The following is a 20,901-nucleotide window of genomic DNA, read 5'->3' on the forward strand; positions in this document are numbered from 1 at the left end:
TCCATTGACAATGTCTGGCCTTCCTGCACAAGTTTGGGAAAGAGTTGCAGTTGATTTCTTTGGGCCCTCAGGAAACAGACATCTCATGGTAGTCATCAATGAGTATTCAGGCTTTCCTTTAGTAGAGGAGCTATCCAACAACCCATGACAGGGTCATCAAGAGGCAGGACAACATCTTTGCAGCGTGGAGTATCCCCATCATTCTCAAATCTGACAATGGTCTGCCGTTCAATAGCAAAGAATTCAAAGAGTTTATGGTCAGACTAAATGTAAAGCATGTAATGAGTCCACCTCTGTGGCCCCAGGGGAACGGTGTTTTAGAACGATTTATGGGTACCCTCAAAAGAGTCATTCAATGAGCATCGCTGGAGGGAATCAAGTTAAACCAGGCCCTGTGTCAAGCCCGCCATGCCTATCGTTCAGCTTCTCACTCCATGAGTAATGAAAGTCCTGACACCTTGATATGTGGGAGAGCCACTGGAACCATAATGCCATAGTGGACAGAGGACCGGCCTTTGAATGCCTATAAGGTGCTCGTCACAGACAATTCTCGAAAGTGCAAAATGAAAACATATGCCGACCAGCGTCAACGAGCTCAGGAAACAGTTTTTGACAAAGGTGACTGGGTTTTGGTCAAACAGAAAAAAAGAGTGGAAAAAAAGACACTGCATGTCACCATCCTTAAAGGATCGACAGAAAACAAAGTGCACACAGTGATAGAACTTTGCCCCAGAAAATCCATCACACAAGACCTGTCGCATTTTAAGCACCTACCTTGACGATCCTGTAATTATGAATGAAGTGATCCCGCCTAACAGTTCAGATCAAGCATTAGAACCGATGCCATCGGTGCACACCCAAGTGAATTTCAACTACCTCATACCAATCGATCTGGCCAACTAGTGTGAGTGCCTCGACGTGTGCTAGGACCCTCGCGGTTCTAGGTAGACTCAATAGAGAAATGACATAACTAACTAGGTGTTAAGGTGTGGTTATTAACGGTTTTGACGTAATCCGAGTGCAGTGTGTGATCGTATACGGAGCTACAAAGCTCTGTGTGTGGTGTGGTTTTTTGCATGCTGCTGGGCTGGGGAGGACGTTACAGGTACTATTATATAATTCAATCGATTTTATAAATAAAATGTTACCTTTGATCAACAGCGTCCCTGTAGGAGGCTGGCCTGGCCTGTAGTGGGTACCAGAGGTACTTACACCTTGTGCCAGGTCCAGTTATCCCTTATTAGTGTAGAAGAGGTGTTTCTAGCAGCTTAGGCTGATAGAAGGTAGCTATGGCAAAGCAGCTTAGGCTGAACTAGGAGACATGTAAAGCTCCCACTATACCACTGGTGTCATATGCACAATATCATAAGAAAACACAATACACAGAAGTACTAAAAATAAAGGTACTTAATTTTTATGACAATATGCCAAAAGTATCTCAGTGAGTACCCTCAGTATGAGGATAAGACATATACACAAGATATATGTACATAAACCAAAATTATGCAGGTAATAGCAAGAAAAGTTATGCAAGCAATGTAAAGTTACAGTAGATTTCAATAGGAGCACATAGGTATAGGGGCAACACAAACCATATACTCTAGAAGTGGAATGCGAACCACGAATGGACCCCAAACCTATGTGAGCTTGTAGAGGGTCGCTGGGACTGTAAGGAAACAGTGAGGGTTAGAAAAATAGCCCACCCCAAGACCCTGAAAGGTAGGTGTAAAGTGCACCTACTACCCCCGGAGAGCACAGAAGTCGTGATAGGGGGATTCTGCAGGAAGAACAAACACCAGCAATGCAACAACAGTGTATTTCTGGACCTGAGTACCTGTAAGACAAGGGGACCACGTCCAATAGTCGCGACAGTGTCGAAAGTGGGCAGGAGTCCAGGAAATGCCAGCTGAGGGTGCAAGGAAGCTGCAACCTGTTGGAAGAAGCTTGGAGTTCTGCAAGAAAGAAGAGAGCTAGGAACTTCTCCTTTGGAGGATGGATGACCCACGTCGCAATGAAGCTTGCAGAGGTGTTCCCATGCAGAAAGACTGCAAACAAGCCTTGCTAGCTGCAAGGGTCGCGGTAGAGGTTTTTGGGTGCTGCTGTGGCCCAGGAGGGACCAGGATGTCGCCACTTGCAGGAGGAGACAGAGGGGGCGCCCAGCAAGTCAAGGAGCCCTCACAGAAGCAGGCAGCACCCGCAGAAGTACCTGAACAGGCAGTTGGAAGAAGAGTGAACCGGAGTCCACATGAAGTCACAAAAGGGAGTCCCACGACGCCGGAGGACAACTCAGAAGGTTGTGCACTCCAGGTTAGAGTGCCATGGACCCAGGCTTGGCTGTGCACAAAGGAAATCCTGGAAGAGTGCACAGGAGCCGGAGCAGCTGCAAATCACACAGTACCCAGCAATGCAGTCTAGCGTGGGGAGGCAAGGACCTACCTCCACCGAACTTGAACTGAAGAGTCACTGGACTGTGGAAGTCACTTGGACAGAGCTGCTGAGTTCCAGGGACCATGCTAGTCGTGCTGGGAAGGGACCCAGAGGACCATTGATGCAGTTTTTTGGTGCCTGCAGTTGCAGGGGGAAGATTCCGTCGACCCACAGGAGATTTCTTCAGAGCTCCTGGTGCAGAGAGGAGGCAGACTACCCCCAGAGCGTTGCACCACCTGGAAACAGTCGAGAAAGCCGGCAGGATGAAGCGATACAAAGTTGCTAGTAGTCGTCTTGTTACTTTGTTGCGGTTTTGCAGGCGTCCTGAGCAGTCAGCGGTCGATCCGTTGGCAGAAGGTGAAGAGGGAGATGCAGAGGAACTCTGATGAGCTCTTGCATTTGTTATCTGGTGAGATCCCCAAAGCAGAGACCCTAAATAGCCAGAAAAGGAGGTTTGGCTACCTAGGAAGGAGGATCGGCTACCAAGAGAGGTAAGAGCCTATCAGAAGGAGCCTCTGACGTCACCTGCTGGCAATGGCAACTCAGAGCAGTCCAGTGTGCCACAAACACCTCTGTTTCCAAGACGGCAGAGGTCTGGGACACACTGGAGGAGCTCTGGGCACCTCCCCTGGGAGGTGCAGGTCAGGGGAGTGGTCACTCCCCTTTCCTTTGTCCAGTTTCACGCCAGAGCAGGGCTGGGGGATCCCTGAACCGGTGCAGTCTGGCTTATGCAGAGATGGGCACCATCTGTGCCCATCAAAGCATTTCCAGAGGCTGGGGGAGGCTACTCCTCACAAGCCCTCACACCTATTTCCAAAGGCAGAGGGTGTTACACCCTCTCTCAGAGGAAGTCCTTTGTTCTGCCTTCGTGGTCCAGGGCTGCCTGGACCCCAGGAGGGCAGAAACCTGTCTGAGGGGTTGGCAGCAGCGGAGACCCCAGAAAGGCAGTTTGGCAGTACCAGGGTTCTGTGCTAGAGACCCGGGGGATCATGGAATTGTACCCCCCAATGCCAGAATGGCATTGGGGTGACAATTCCATGATCTTAGACATGTTACATGGCCATGTTCGGAGTTACCATTGTGACGTTGTACATAGGTAGTGACCTATGTACAGTGCACGCGTGTAATGGTGTCCCCGCACTCACAAAGTCCGGGAAATTTCCCCTGAACGATGTGGGGGCACCTTGGCTAGTGCCAGGGTGCCCACACACTAAGTAACTTTGCACCCAACCTTCACTAGGTGAAGGTTAAACATATAGGTGACTTATAAGTTACTTAAGTGCAGTGGTAAATGGCTGTGAAATAACGTGGATGTTATTTCACTCAGGCTGCAGTGGCAGGCCTGTGTAAGAATTGTCAGAGCTCCCTATGGGTGGCAAAAGAAATGCTCCAGCCCATAGGGATCTCCTGGAACCCCAATACCCTGTGTACCTCAGTACCATATACTAGGGAATTATATGGGTGTACCAGTATGCCAATGTGAATTGGTAAATTTAGTAACTAGCCAGTTAGTGACAAATTTGCAAAGCAGAGAGAGCATAACCACTGAGGTTCTGGTTAGCAGAGCCTCAGTGAAACAGTTAGGCATCACAGAGGGAACACATACAGGGCACATACCTATGTGCACTGGGGCCCTGCCTGGCAGGGTCCCAGTGACGCATAGACTAAAACCACATATATACAGTGAAATATGGGGGTAACATGCCAGGCAAGATGGTACTTTCCTACAGTCCCAACCACCACTATCAGAGTAACTGACTGAAGGAGGAGATACTATTCTCTCCATTGAATAGAAAACTAAAAATGCCCCACTCAATCCAGACACTGAGCATTTGTCCTGCTTTTTCGCACCAATGAAATTGAATAAAAGCTTCAACTGAGATCTAACTGGGAAGGAAGAGAGCCCATGGATTTATCGGCTTATGACACAGGAAGTCAATTCCCGACCTCAATATGTTACTGACTAGTTGATGCTTCTAGAATAAGGGATAATTTTGCTGAATCTGTAGTAAATAAGAGCTTTTCATTAACTGACACATAGCTGACACTGATCTGCTCATGAAATTAGCAAGTGAATCAGAAACAACTTTTAAAAAGTGTCTTGAGAACCTTGTTGGATTCCATCATGGTTGTCAAAATAAGTGTAGTGGAAGTGACGTTTGCAGTATAAATAAGGGTGTATGTTATAGCATGGGCCCTAGGCCAACATGATAAATCAAGAATGACACGGACACTTAAGAGCTTAATATATAACTGGACCCCAGGCTTGTGTGCCCAGCCCCTTTTATTAACAGACACCTGACTGGTGACGTCTTTGTTGGATGATGTGGGATGAGAATAAAGACAACCCTCTGGGAGGGGCTGGACTGTCATGTTTCTATCAGGACACTACATTCCTCTGAAAAACCAAACAAAAAGGTTAAGTCCAAATGTGGAAACAAACAAGAAAGCAAATAGGACGCAATGGAGTCCATCATTTTGAAAACTCACTGAGCAGCACAGCAGTGAACAACTGGCCAAATACGGCAAGACCTCATTGCTTGAGTTACTAGTTTAACCTCATTCGGCGCACGAACACTGATGTGAAGTCCAGGATCTCTTGATGTCTTCACAGCTGGATAGTGGCCATAGAATACCAAGCGGGTCAGTGTTGCAGAGGCTCAAACCAGTTCATAGTTTGTGTCCAAAGTTCATATCAGGAGTACTGATGGAGACAGGTGTAGTCTATTGAAAAGCTTGATACTGCTGTGTTTGACTCTCTGAAGACAAACTTAGAAATTCATCACCAGTCTTCTGGGGTCTTCCACTAAAGCCCTTCAACTCCTAGCAACCGTCTGTAAAGCTGCATAGTGTCCATCTCTGGCAGGGGGTGTCACCAACTGGACTGCATGTGTGCCACGTGTGGGCTGCTGCAAGACCACCGGGGAGCGACTGTCTAGTTGTTCAACACAAGAGGTGGATGGATCATAATCAAGGTTTGCTGAAGATGGGATCAGGATATGTTTGAATGAGCAGACAGTAGCTGGTTGGCTGTTGCTTCAGAGTGTACTTCTTGTCTTTCTTATGGTGTGATGATTTCTGATTCCACTCCTAAAACGCCTCAAATATAGTGACTGTGATGCACTTTTACCAGAGCAGGCACGATGGGAAAATAGCTATGGCACAGTCTATGTGAGTGTATAGGCATGAAATGGGAGGGAACAGCAAAATGCAAGTGAGCCTCATCACCAAATGTTAGTTCGTGGGCCCTAGGCCCACATGCTAAATCAAGACCGACATGGACACTTAACTTTTATGCATAACTGGTCCCGGGGTTTGTGCGCCAGCCCCATTTATTAGCAGGATCATCTGACTGGTGACATCTGTGTTAAATGAGTGTGGGGTGCAAGTTAAAGGCAACCCTCTGGGAGAGGCTGTACTATGACGTGTCCATAAGGACACTACAGCCTGGAAGTGTTAGCTTGAGTGAGGTTCCTCCTAGAAACCACAAGGAGCTGCAGAAGGTTTATTTACAAATGGCTGCATCATGGGATATGATCATCTCATTGTTCATCCGCTATTAATTATGCAACACTAAAGGAAAGCCCAGGCTTACCTCCTGTACACTGCAACCTACAGCTACTTATGCCAAAATGGAGTAGTCAAGTTAATAACATCCTTTGGCCTAAAAGGGCTCCACTCCCCTTCGGAGTAACCAATTGCACAGATTTATATTTATTTGAGGTAGCAGGAATCCTTGTGAAAAAGATTGTTTTATTCTTTCTCTGCCTGACTCTGCCTTGGCTTTACCGAACAAGAGACTCTCCCTTCCCTTTCAATCAATGGTAGTGTGAAATTAAAAACGATAGGTACAATTGTCCCCAACAGATCATCCCATTTTTAAGCACTGGGGTCATTCAAAATCCATTCACAGGTAGCAGAGATTGTATTTTTTCAGTGCTTCTAATGCCTCAAAGTGTAGCGCTCCTTATGCCCAAAGAGCCCACGTGCAAGGTGCCTTGAAAGCCAAAAGCCCAAATGGAAACTTCAGAATGAAATTCCTGTGTGGAATTTTGTTCCATACAATGCAAGTGTCCTGTGCCAGGAAATACTAGGTACTGACTCAACAAATCTGATTTTACCAGGAGGTAAAATCGCTAAGGGGAAAAGGCTGCATTGTTGCCTGGACTTCTTTCTTGACTCCTACACAACCTTAGACACAGCCAGTCAACATTTGGCACTCTTTCCATCACGCTCCTCACACATGGCACACTTTTACCACCGTCTCAGAGCAAGTGGCAAATATGTGCATAGAACCCCATCAATAATGGAATACCATGCATAATATTACATAGTAAATCAAGGTCCGCACAGTAATTCCCCATTTGTAGTATTTAATTCATGACTACCTGGTACTAGTGGATTGTTACAGCACATTACTGGTGCAGAATGCAAGTAGCCCACCAACAGGGAAGAAATGTCCAGTTATCACTTATGATCTATAAATACACATCAGGAGCAGCACTTCACTACACTTTAACTTCAACAAAAATAAAGAATGCAAGATTCCATCAGCGTGTAATATAAGACAGTGACATTGTATTATATTGTCATTTGTAAGGCACGTTCCTTTTATTGTCAATAATCCTTTATTGAGCTTTGGAACAAAGTCACAAACTAATCCCAAAGTCTATTACGCCTATAACATCCCAAAGTTTGTTTCACATGCAAATACACACTGTTTGCATACCGTCCTATCCACCAATGAACAGCCTTCTAATGTTAGAACACCTAGGTCTTACTTGGGCACACCATAGAACACCACCACATTACCTTTCCCCAGATCACATCTTAGGATAATTAAAAGTATTTATGATCTCACTTTGTTCTACCAACTCAAGAGAATGCCACGTCTTCCCAAACAATAACTAGTACATTCAAGTCAGAAGATTATGTAAGGCTCGGAAGAACTAATTCATTACTTTTCTGCTTTATTTATTATTGTAATTCATTTCACTTTACATGCTTAACTTGATTATCACACTTCTAGTTCGAAAAATGATCAAAATCCATCTATTCCAGGTCACAAGAATGCAAAAATCTTACGTTAATACCTCCACACACCCCCTATCGATCGTTCCACACACACACACTCATTCCTCGAATGTCTCAAAACCATCATCAGCATATATTGTGAAGTTCTTTGCTCTTATTACAAGGGTCACTCTAAAACATACATGCCACTCTCTGTTCCATAATTATCACGCAATTTATAGTTATTTTGTTGATCATGCGCATAACAAGTGTTTAAACGATCGTCTCCCCTTTCTTATTGCTCAATGTGCAGTTTTTGTATACTGTATTTCTTTGATGGCTGTACAAATTTGACTTTTCCTTTTAGTAGCTACACAACTGTATCTCTACGTGTGTTTCAGCGTAAAATTCATTCATCAGAACCGCCACTTTTCACTGAACCCAGACCTTAAGAAACATAATATAGAGCCCTTCTGAGTTCTGAGCCGTTGTGTTAATCGATGATATGTGTATGACACAGCCTAATATGATCTTCCACCGTGGGAGTAAAATTGTTCTTAATGCGTGAAACCACCAAGTGGGTGAACTATCCCAGAAAATATGCAAACTTTACCAACGTGACACGACTTTATCTAGTTCAGTGCTTACATGTGCTCACGCCATTCTTGTCTTATAATGACAAACAACGTACCAGCAATAGATGGGCTTAATCCTCAGACACTTTAAACAACCTCCATCTCATCTGTTGTAGAACCTCAGGGTCCCCAGTAGAACTCTCAGCGTGCTGTCTAGTAAATGAAGACGTGTTGGCAGTTAGAAAAACAATCCTCAAAATACAACCTATAGTTATAGATTCTCAAGACCTCGAATTGTTTGTTACTGATATCTGCTCTCATCACCAACCGCTACGGCAATCATCCTTATCTTTGCCCACAGGCATAAAGGTTATCGATGTCTCATGGGCAAGCTCATCCCCAAGGGAATAAAAACACCCACCTTCTTGATCGCGGGGCTTGACTTCTAACTTCACCGTCGATACAAAATTAAGCATCCGCAGTCAGGAGGAAAAAACGTGACTAGGCATCGTGGTTATGCCTTGAGTGTAGATGATACGCTAAAGTATACCCCCGTGAGCGGCCCGAAGCTAAGCAGCTCTTGTTTCTCCTTGCTGTGAGGTGGCAAACCATGGCTAAGTGCTGTCTAAAGCATACCATGCTCCAAGGGTTACAGCACTCCCTCCGGCATACTGTGTGCCGGCTCACAACACTCTACTGCCTCTATATTGGAATGCAGGGTAAAAACAAATGTCTGCTTTCTCAGTTTTGCAATTTGTCACTGTCTGCAATTTTATGTTGTATCCATTATGATAATCTGTTCCTGTTTCCATGACAGTGTTACAATGTCAAGCATTAGCCACATTCATAATTTCCTCATACTACTCTATACCCTATTTTATAACGTCCACCACCCTATCTTTAGCTCTATCTTACTGTATCTTGTAGCACCTCCACTGCCCCAGCAGGAGGCCATTCATACGCTTCACATGTAAAAAAGAACAGCTACTAATGACATTTCCCTCCCTTCAACAAGAAAATACAGCTCAGAAAGTGGTGAAGACAAACACTACCACTTCAAGGACCGCCACTACTTGCACAGTGACCAGTAGACGTCCCTCCACCACTTGCAGTCACCAGTAGATATACGCTCCAGTTATAGGATGTTATCACAGGAGATTTAGCCTGTAAAAGGACCTGTTAAAACCCCAATCTGTATCCTCTAAAGTTGTGTAAGGTTCCAATCTAAGACAGGTCATAGAAGTTTGATCCAACCCGAGTCCTCTCTCCACACAACTTTGTTTCCAGTGTGGCGCTTTCCCCCTTGGCCCAATGGGGTCGTAGAGCAGCCCTTGCATGTGTCTATCTTGAAGAGGAAGTAATATATGGAAGCCACAGCTCACCCTTCTTCTGCAGATCAGTGCAGTGGTGCAGAAAATAGTATATGTTGTTCAGTGTTTGCTCATCCAGGGTCAGGTAGCAGCTCCTAAGCTACAGTCCCCTACTATCCAGCAGGAAAAGTGTAGTCCCCAGTGGTTGCAGGAAAGCTGAAAGTAAGCTCTCATTGTGATATATTACCACACACTGCAGCCACACTTCCAGGCAGATCTCAATATTCTCTTCCGGGCTGCAGACTGCTAATGCTTCACTACCCCTTCAGTTGTCTACAATCTACATTGGTCTCTACATGCTAAGGACGAGGGTCACTGGTATGACTTTCCTTTCATCTATCGGCTTCTTGTGGTGTTGTATTGGGCTGTGGCCCAGGGTGCCATTGTACACCACCGCTCCCCATTCAGCACAGGCAGGAGGATCCCATAATAGCAGCCAAATCTCTAGACTTCCCAAAAAGACACAGGAATTCATAAAGTGACCATGGTTCTCAGTGACTGGTACCACTTCTGTATAGCACTTTCCAAACCCTCCTAAATTTGTCTATTTTCCTGATGCTAGGTAACTGTTGCTTTAAGTCAAGTGTATTTTGGGTGTGTAGGTTCTGTTGTACTGTGAAGTTCTCACCTCATCTCTCGCCAAATCACTCCCTCCAATGGTGCCAACACACAATCTCAACACATGGATCACTGAATGTGCCGAAACTCTAGCCCCCCTCCGGCTGATATTGGCCAAACTCGTACCTAAGAAAGCCAGCTGGTTCACCACCGAACTACCAAAAATCAAAGCGTACCCACAGAAATTTTGAGAAGAAAAGGAGGAACAGCCAAACGAGCAAAGATCTCGCCTCCTTCAGAGCCGCAACTGCCACCCACCTCCGAAAAATCAAGACTGAAGGAAGGATGCACTCCAGGAGCGCATCAACTCCTCCACACACAAGTCTAAGGAACTCTTTTCAGTCATCAACGAGATCACAGATTAGCCCCTCCGAAGCCACCAGCATCCCCAGTCACAGGACCTCTGCGTCAAACTCGCCACCTTTTTCCACCACAAGATCCAGGACGACAGCTTCCTCCCTGAAAATCCTGGCACCGGAACCTGTGACTGACCCACTCCCCCAGAACCCACCCCGACCATCCACAGCTGGTCCATGCTCACCACGGAGGAAACAGTCAGCATCATGAACCTCATCCACTTGGTAGCTCCCATGGACCCCTGCCCACACTACATATACATCAGAGCCAGCGCATCCATTGCCCGAGCTCCGAAACACAATGATGTGCTCCATCAACACTGGCACCTTCCCAGAGGCTTGAAAAAAAACGCAGAAATACTCCTGAAGAAACCTTCGGCCGACCCATCAGAACTAAAGAATTTCCGGCCCATGTCGCTGCTACCCTACCCCGCCAAAGTACTGGAGAAAGCAATCAACGCACAACTATGGAATTTCATCAAGGCCAACAACTCCCTGGACAGCTCCCAGTCAGGCTTCCGCAGCAACCACAGCACAGAGACAGCCTTCCTGGCAGCCACAGACAACATCCACTTATTCTTAGACCGTGGCCACATTGCAGCACTCATACCCATCGACCCCTCAGCAGCCTTTGATATGGTCTCCCACAGCTCTCTACGCACCAGACTCCATGACATAGGAATCCATGGAAGAGCCCTGGAATGGATCCACTCCCTCCTCTCTGGGAGGACGCCCAAGGGTCAGATTCCCACCCTACACATCCATACCCACAGGAGTAAACTGCAGAGTCCCCCCAAGGATCCTCACTGACTCCCACACTGTTCAAAATACACATGGCCCCTCTCACACAACGTCAGAAGCCACAATATAAACATCATGTCATATGCCGATGACACAAAACTCATTTCCCTCACCAAAGACCCGGACACTGCGGAAAGGAACTTCCACTCAGGAATGGAAGTCATTGCCACCTGGATGAGAGAAAGCTGCCTCAAGCTCAACTCCAACACTACTGAGTTCATCATCTGCAGAAATGCCACCTCAGCTTGGGACGACTCCTTGTGGCCCACATCCCGCAGCGCCCCGTACACTGAATGAGCACGCCCGCAACCTAGGCATCATCCTTCACTCCTCCCTATCCATGACCCACCAGGTAAACTCAGTCACCTCCTCCTGCTGGCACATACTCCACAAACTTCGTAAGATCTTCAGGTGGATCCCAGCAGACTGTCACAGGACAGTCACCGACACCTTAGTCACAAGCAAGCTCGACTATGGCAACACCCTCTATGCAAGCACCTCGCCTAGAAACATAAAAAAACTACAACTCATCCAGAAGGCTGCTGCTAGACTCATCATGGACCTCCCATGCCGCAAACACATCTCCCAACACCTGAGGACCCCCCACTGGCTTCTGGTCGAGAAACGAATCACCTTCAAGCTACTCACCCACATATACAAGGCCTTACGCAACGTAGGACCAGCCTACCTGAACCACCGCGTCTCCTTCCACACCCCCGCCAGATCCCTCCGCTCACATGGCCCTGGCCACCATTCCCTGCATTCGTAACACCACCACAGAGGACAATCCTTCACCTACATTGCAGCAAAGGACTGGAACAACCTCCCCCAGGACCTCAGACAAAGCTTATCGCTCACCATCTTCAGGAAGAACCTCAAGACGTGGCTCTTTGGATGAGGCCTGAAACCCCATCTGCCCCCCCTCCCCTCGGTGCCTTGAGACCCTCAAGGGTGAGTAGCCGCGCTTCACAAAAAACTGATTGAAGTTACACACTGTGGCTGGTTTTAGCTTGACTGGATGCACTGTCAGGCTTTGTAATTGCATGAGTCCCTGAGTTGCACCTCCTAAGGGTAAATGCCTTCATCTCTGTGCACTTTCTTAGCCCCTGTGAATGTATTTGTTTTCTTATTTAGTGGGTACTGTCAGACACAAAACTGCAGGCCAGTGGTAATTAAAAAAAAAAAAAAAAAAAGTGAACCGATATGCGGAGTTGTAGTTCCTGTCCTTTGGTGATGGAGCATTGTCACTTGAGGGATAGGTCAAGTGTCTGGCTTCTGACCTTTGGGTAGACAGAGATAGGTCAGCTATGTGATGCCTGAACATAAAATTTATGTCTAACCATAGGCATACATTTGTCGCCTAAAGCAAACTATCTGTTTCTCTGAGTGCAGTGCATGTCTGATGTAACATTTGCTAATATATGCTGTGTGTGCTTTTTACTCTAGGATGCGGTCTATGCAAAGGCAATACACCAGCACTCCCTGTGCAGGCAACTTATCATCGTGTTCTAGCTCTTCAAACTAGTGTAGTGTTGGAAGCAACATTCTTGTGAAATATTATCCGGTTATCAAACTAAGGCTTGGTCTGTCCAAAGCAGAATACGTGATATTTTGTATAATAGATAACCAATGCAAAAGCATTGCACAGTTAATCCACTACTTTGTGCGCTACTTATTAAGGTGTTACAATGACAAACTTCTAACCATATTTTAGTCTTGGAATCTCTTGTGTGCCCCACTCAAAGTTGTCACTTTCTCTACCCATGACAGGTTAATGGCATAATTAGTAATTGCACTGATGAACAACAATTAGAGAGAACATGGTCGTTGATCTCAAAGGAATTGTAGAGGCATTTCACCATGCATGCATTCTATGCTTTCTGGAGCTTGAAGGAATACTTGTGTCCTTTCCATACTAGGAAACCTTTTGTTGAAAGGTTATTTCAAGAAAACAACCTTTTTTTTAGCAGTTCTTTAGGCCTTTGGTTTCCTTCATAGATGTAGCCCAATATTGCGTACTAAGGAAGTTTTGACTTAGATTAAGCGTAGATTCCTGGCAGAATAATTAACAAAAGAAGTATTACAAACTGATTAACAGTCACATATTCCACCTCTGGAGGAATAGAAGATGCACTAGGAGTCAATCCTCTATATTTGCCTGTCTCACATCCCAAAACAAGGTGTCTTAACCAACTAAGCTCAATATTCTGAGACCTGTAAATGTATGCGGTCACAAACAAGCATATATTGCAATGCTCCATTGAGCAGACCGAAAACGTACCCTTGTTCAAAAAGGCAGGAGTGTCTTCCTGAAAGTTAGAAATGGAGTCTCTAGTTGGCAATGGTTTGCACCCTGTCCAAGTTGGGACCCTCACTCTAGTCAGGGCAAGGGAGCCATAAAACTCAGATAACCCCTGCTCACCCCCTTGGTAGCTTGGCATAAGCCTTTAGGCTTATCTCAGAGGCAATGTATAAAGTATTTGTGTGTGTACACACACACACACACACACACACACACACACACACACACACCAGTTTAGAAAAACAGCCAATTTTTATCTGAGTTAAACAAGACCAAAATGACAAAAATCTAACATACACAAGTAATAGATATCACTTTGTAAAAGTTGAAATCAGTCTTAATCCATAGAAATCAATGATTGTATCTTTTTAGCACCACTTACCTGGGATGCGTCAAAAACAAAGTATGCGGGCCTCAGGGGAGGTGCGAAAAGCAAAGTGATGCGTTGGTTCCTTACTGTGCAGGCAAGGTTATGCGCCCATTATTTCCTCTCAAGAGAGGTGATGCATTGGTTTCTTACTGGAGAGGAGGTGATGTGTCACTTCTTTCCTCGCAGAGACCCCAAACTCCACATCTCCATATGCTCCCAATGGGAAATTACTCTTAAAATGTATTTTAAGGCAATCCCCATGACACCTTATGGGAGAGATTGGCCTCGAAATTGTGAAAAACTAATTTAGCAGTGTTTCACTATTAGGACACACAAAACACACCAGTACATGTCCTACCTTTTAAATACACTGCACCCTGCCCATGGGGCTGCCTTGGGCCTGCTTTAGGGCTGACTTAAGTGTAGTAAAAAGGAAGGTTTGGGCCTGGCAAGTGGGTGCACTTGCCAGGTCGAACTCGCAGTTCAAACCTGCACACATAGACATTGCAGTGGCAGGTTTAAGACATGTTTATAGGGCTACTAATGTGGGTGGCACAATCAGTGCTGCAAGCCCATTGGAAGCATTCAATTTACAGCCCATGGGCACACATGGTGCTCTATACTAGGGTCTTTCTAGCAAATAAAATATGCCAATCATGAATAAACCAATCACCAATACCATTTAGACAGACAACACTTGCACTTTAGCACTGGTCAGCAGTAGTAAAGTGCCCAGAGATCTAAAGCCAGCAAAAACAAAATTCAGCACAGGATCAAAAACAGGAGGTCAGAAGCCAAAAAGACAGGGAGAACCACACCAAGAGATGACGGGTCTAACACAGAACATGGAATTAAAAAGGTCTCTAAATAACGGTTTTAAAGTACTTTATATTGAAATGTGATTTCCTTGTCAAATCACTCATTCAATTTTTAAAGACATAATAGTAAACTAGGAACACTGTGAAATCCACTAGAACGTGTTTTCTGTAATTGTTATCAGGTTAGAACAATATGTTTAAAATGCAAAGTTTATCACTCTGTTTTGTTGTATTGGCTCCGATAGCCCTTCGGTGGTAAGGTCAGAGGATCCACCAGGTACAAACAGTATTAAAGATGTAATTATGGAGGCAGAAAAAAAGAGACAGAGTCAATCTCAAATCGTAAGTAGCCATTTCTTCTCTGCAACATGAGATATTGTATTTAGATGCAAACAAATTATGTTTTTATAGCCCCCAAAGCATTAAACGCGTTTCACATTAACACTAGAGCAAATTAAACACATTTTTAGGCAGGTGTAGATGAAGCAATTTGCTCAGCCCAGGTTGGGACTCTAATCTGATCCACCTCAGTTCCAAAATCGGCACAGATCCACTCCCTTTGATCCGTGAAAAGTGAATAATAACAGAAAGATTGATCTAGCTAAGATAAACACCTTTAATCCTGGGCTAGAACGCTATGGGGCCAAAAGGGAGCGTAAAATGGTGACCTCTCATAATAGTTCACAATTGTTTCTGCATATGTTCAGCCATTTACACTTGGCTTCTGAAAACTGAAAAAAAAAATGAGTTTTGAGATTTATAAACTTACACACAGGTCGAATTTACTCAAGTTTCGTTTGCCGTATTGCTGTTAACTGTTGAAGAATTATGAGGTCTTAATTATTAGGTAACAAGAAGAGATTAAAAGCTACCGACCAGGTTTCGCTACTAGTTAATTTGTCATTGTCTAAACATTCCTAACGAAATAAATGGGCTCGAGGAAGTTTGGCTCCTCTCTTGGCACTGTTGGATTTTTTTGCGCTCGTTACAACCTATTGATAGCACAATGGCTACCAATGCTTCAGAAGATGTGGCTATTTGAGCGACTAAGGGAAACATAATTGAAGGATTGGCTAGCTTAAGATAGTGGTGCCAACATCTTACCCATACAACTCAAAAGTAATACTGCATTACACATTCATATGAAATTAGGCTGTCATAGGCCTGTTGATGATTTTATAGCTTTAAATATTTATCGAAAAGTTCTTGATGAGGATCTGGAAATGTGCGACTTAATTACACTTTAACCCTGATAATCACGCATAGAAGGCAATTTCAATGCTAGGATAGTCTAGCACGAGAACACTGAAGAAGTAGGACTAACAAACTAGGAGGAAACGTTTTTCGAAATCACAGTCTACATTTTGTGTAACTTCATTTTGCACCAGGTTAAGGCCTTGGGTATTCGTTATGCATACATGGCATCTGTACCCTTAAACACTTTGATGACAATATTTCTGCCACAAGTATATATAAAGTTTTTCAAGGTAAATTATAAGAATGAATGTTAACAAAGGAAAAAATGTTGTGGTATAAATAGGGTGGGCATATGTTTACAATAAAATAATGTAAAAAAAAAACTAAACGCAGTGGGTGGCCATCCTGAAATGTTGTGCATAGTGTGAATACAGTGTAATCACAATCTACTTTCAACGGCCTATATGCCTTAACATTTCACAATACTTTTCACAATAGATGTCATCTTTACAGCCTTTGAAAAAAAACTTTAATAATAAACAGAGGAGACCTATGGCATTATTATGCTTAAACTCTGGAATAGGACTGTCCCCTGCAGGGTGGTACGGTAGTCTTTCTTGCCACGAGTGTCCGACAGAGTATCCGGTATCCTGGTTTTTGATTTTTGCCCTAGCAATACACTAGCCTAGTCTGTGCACAGATACCTAGGCCTAGCCCTTGAGATGAGTGAGGTGCTGGACCTTTCCTGTAACCTGTAGGGGTGCACCAATCAGGCCCTCATTTACGGACAGTGAACTGATGTCATTATTTAGCATGCAGAGCAGTGGTTCAACATACCATGTTTTGTGAACTCACAGCTATGACCAGACCTTTGTATCTATGTCACTGAAGTCTAGGCCTACTAGCCCACTCATGTAAAGTTCTGCTTCTGTGCACTAACCTAGATCATAGCGCTAATATCTCATAGGCTTTAGTGTGTCGCCTGTAGATTACCTGCATCGTGGGCACAAGTAAAACAGAGTAATGTAGACCTGTGGGTTCCATTTTGGAAGCTCCCATCCTATTCTTGTGTAAAAGATGGAGAGAAGGTTTCCCCCCCAGACAGTGGAAGTGAATGGCTGACATTCCAGAAGCTGGAGGGAGGAGATCTAGAAGTGTCAGAGAAGTCAAGGTTCAGTTGGAAATGCTTATCATCGAAAACCCACTCAGTAAAGCTCCCAGGCTAATTTAGTAAAATAAAGAATTTTATAATTAAAGTAAAGTAAAAATGACAAAAAAATAGATCTGTCACTGAAAAGTTACAGCTTCATTAAGTAGCTTAACGGTCTATTCCACGTGGTTCCTCCATTTTGCATGGACAGTCAATTAAAGTTCATGCACAGTACTGAAAGGTGGTCACCTGGGGCTTGTTCTCTGTCCAGTCACACAACACAACTCCCAGCTCCAGGATTACTATAGTCTTTATTCAGGCCGGAGAGGCTAAATTAGAATCAGGTGTCTTGTGAAGGTAGGCACAGTTCATAGTTTCCAAAAACTTCACAGAGTTCCCATAGAGGTGTCTCTAGGTTGCATCTCCACAGCTGTATCTCTGGTATTTCCAAGACAGCTTAATCCACTAGACAATAACCCCCTTCTCTTCTACTCTGCTCTGCTCCCAGCCCAGTCCTTGGTATAGACTCCAAAGTCCTTGCCTTCTTCTGGAGAGTCCTGATTCTGGATACCAGTTCACAGTGAATGCAAGTTAGCTTTGTCATTCACTTTCTAGTTCCAACAACAAGTTATCACCTAGTCCAGTGCCACACCACTTTTAACTGATTTGCTTCACAAAAAGAGTCTTTTGTTTTCTTAAGTGGTCCAGGTGAGTCAACCTAGGAGACTCAGCTGATGTTGAACCTTTTGTAGAACAAAAACACATGTCTTGGTGGGACATTTCCATCAACAGTTTAACAGACTCAACCTGCTTCCAAGTTATGCACCACACAGGTTCATGGGTCTGATTATCCTTTTCTTCCCAGGCGTCCAGCTGTATTCCAGTCCGGGCTCAGAAGCTATTAGATCCCACACAATCTTCCTCTCAGCACACTCACACACTTCAAAGGGTCTGTGTTTCCAAGCCTCTCCAGAAAACATCAGTCATCAGCGCTATGCCAGCCTCCAATTCAATCCATGGCTTCAGAATGATGCACCCACTGGTAAAGCACCTAGCAGAGCTGGGGGCCATATCCTATTTTAATTCTCCACACCACACCTACAATATATAGCAGTCCCTGCTTTAAAGCAAACACACCGTTTTGCGAGTTGGCAGTCAATGTTTTTTTTGGTTTTTAAGTTTACACAAGCAGCGTTCAAAAACTGGGCTGCTAGTATAGTCCATTTACATTGCTTCCCTCCTAATAAATACTAAGGCTGATATCACCTAATCTAGCTTGGTAAACTTTGATCTTAGCCTTCAAAGAAGGGCAGGCTAATATATCCGAACCCTACCAGTTGTTTTGAAGATTCATTGACACGCATTTATTTTGTATCCCCTACCGAGCCTCCTAAAAATGTGGCTAATCCTCCCTCCCCTTTCCTGCTCTGTAGATCACAGTGAGGTCATGCAAAGGGGATCTAGGCAGTCCGCAAGATGAGGTGACATCACCTAAAGTCTTGCCTCGACGGAAGATGCTTTCCCTCTGACCTGAAGCATGTAGAAGCCAACCTGTCTGCTGATAACAGAAGGCAGGAGCTGCATTCCTTGCAGAAAGGCAACTGTCAAAGGAATGCCAGAAGCAGCTGACTACCGATGGTGTGTGGGTCCACTAGAAGAAGGAAAACTGGAGAATGATGTGCATGCCCTAAGGAGAACGGGCATTGTCTCTCTGTGATAAGCTATTCAGAGTGGGAATTATATATCAATCTACTCTCATGGAAGCAAGAAGCATGCCCATGGTGGACTGCACCACTGCAACTATGAACTGTGTGGAGGCAGACTCTGCCACTTAAATTACAAACTGTGACCGACGCAGGTTGTGCCATCACAAAGCGACTCTACCCAAGGCGGGCCATGCTGCCACCATCAAAAACTGAACCTGAGGTAACCTGCTGTCATTGCTGAAGACTCTGCTGTGGCTGCTATGACCTTTCACCCTTGCGGGCCAACCACCACACTCTTCAATCAAAGAGGGCGATTGGTGAATGAAGGGGCATTAAAAGGAGTACCTTACCATCTCCATGAAGTATAGACAAATATCAAGAAAAGGGGCAACGTAGCTCTAGCATATGAAGAAAAAACACTGATAATCTTAAATGCTGCACAGTTAAACCTAGTAAGGCTTTATAGGGGTTCCCTACCACAAATGTCTTGTGGCATGCTTCATCATAGGACCCCTCACACAGACTGATGGTACATATGGGTGGGCTCACCCAAGGTGCTTATATCTCTTGATATCGTAGGGATAAGCAAATTAAATGTATCGAGAGTATAACCATAGAAAACAAGTACTGTAGTAGTACTCAGTTAGAATGGCAAAAGGTTATATTGAGCTTTGCATCATCAAGACCAAAAATCTCTTTAAAAAAAAAAAAAATGGAGAGTACTTTTGTGAGTTGATTTTGTGAGTTGTTAAAGAGAAATCGCAAATGCATGCATGCATTCATACAGACACGCACAAGACTGACTCATGGGTCATCCCTTGTGAGTGGAAAAGGTGGGCCCCAGAAAGTGTGTGATGTAGACCGGCTCTTAGTCGCACTTTTGTCAAGTTTCCAGTCCTCCGATTCACCTACATAATCTCAATGCCGCCCCCTGCAACCTCCACACCTCACCAGAGGCAGAGAAGTGGGTCCACCACCCACAGGAGCAATTGTCTGTCTCAGGATGCTGGATGGCAACCTCTGCTGTTGTCTGCTGCAGTACTCTCCTGGAACACAGGTCTGATACCACTTTTTGCTCAGTGTACTCCACCACATTTGTATTAGGTGCTCTCCCAACACCACTAAAGAAGTAGTGATAGTCTCATGGCTTACATCACATGGAAACTAATGGACAGTGCCTTCTATAGACCACCGCCCACGCCTAACTGACGCCAAAAGCTCAGTAAGATCCTAGTTAAACATGTATTCAACTGCTACCAGACCTGGTACACCAGACCTAAATGGGTTCATCCCAAGTACACCACTTTCCTGAATCTCAGCTGTTTTACAGAGTAATACAAGGACCCTGTGAATATCCAAACATAATGGTGCTGTTGGTAGATACTCTCAGTTCGAAACACATTTGCAGGACTTCTTCGCATGAGGTTCAAAGATGATGTGATATACTATATCTTAAAGTTACATAGTAGATACTCTGCCAGGGACCGGTAAGATAATATTCCCCATGGAAATTAACAGGGCAGGGATGCCTACGGTCACCAGTGCTTTTGCTTTAGCCATAGAGCTCTTTGTCAGCATTATCAAGGTGGATGGGAACGAGGGAGGCTTGGCTGATGAGTGAAATACCTTCTTATATGCAGGTATTCTACTAGGTTTTATAAAAGATGAATTAGGACTGAATTCCATGACAGATAGCTTCTAAGAGTTTGTCAATCTGGTCTCAAAGTCAATTGAAACACATCATGTGCTTACCTACTCGCACCATCACCAAACCGCATCCCAACCTGATTGGCAGACATGGGTATTGCAGGGAATCAGATTCATTTACATACCATGGAATTTAAATGTTTAATTCTGATTTGAAACTGTTGATCGGGAGAGCTCTGCAATCTTTTATGAGGTCATAGAATTATGAATCACAGTGTCCATCCCCATAATGGGCAAAGCAGCTCTTGCTAAAATGATTAAGCTATGGCCTCTGCTATATTAGCTCACCAAATTACCAGCGTGGGTGTCTAGGCTGCTCTTGAGGGAACACGATTCTTTAGTAGGCCAAATAATATGATGCTCTGGCAGAATCTGTGTCACCCTTGCCAAGCGTAGACTTCCAATAGTGGAGGGTGTTTTCTGCGCAACAAATTTTGTACATTATTACTTAGTGCCACAAGGAGTCCCAAACCATGCGGAAATTTCCATTT

The 20,901-nt window shown here is 44.6% G+C and overlaps 1 protein-coding gene across 19 annotated transcripts in view; it reads right to left on the minus strand.

The window, feature by feature from the left end:
* PPP1R13L (protein phosphatase 1 regulatory subunit 13 like) overlaps nt 1-20,901 on the minus strand; it is a 680,831-nt gene that overhangs the window by 438,211 nt on the left and 221,719 nt on the right. For 6 of the 19 annotated variants that reach the window (XM_069207774.1, XM_069207790.1, XM_069207784.1 and 3 more), the window contains one exon: nt 8,132-8,228. The exons of the other annotated variants lie outside the window; for them this stretch is intronic. The gene's annotated coding sequence lies outside the window, so the exon portion shown is untranslated. The remainder of the gene's footprint in view (nt 1-8,131; nt 8,229-20,901) is intronic. 19 annotated transcript variants of the gene reach the window in all.

The sequence above is a fragment of the Pleurodeles waltl genome, chromosome 9 (assembly GCF_031143425.1).
Source record: "Pleurodeles waltl isolate 20211129_DDA chromosome 9, aPleWal1.hap1.20221129, whole genome shotgun sequence".
Taxonomy (NCBI): Eukaryota; Metazoa; Chordata; class Amphibia; order Caudata; family Salamandridae; genus Pleurodeles; species Pleurodeles waltl.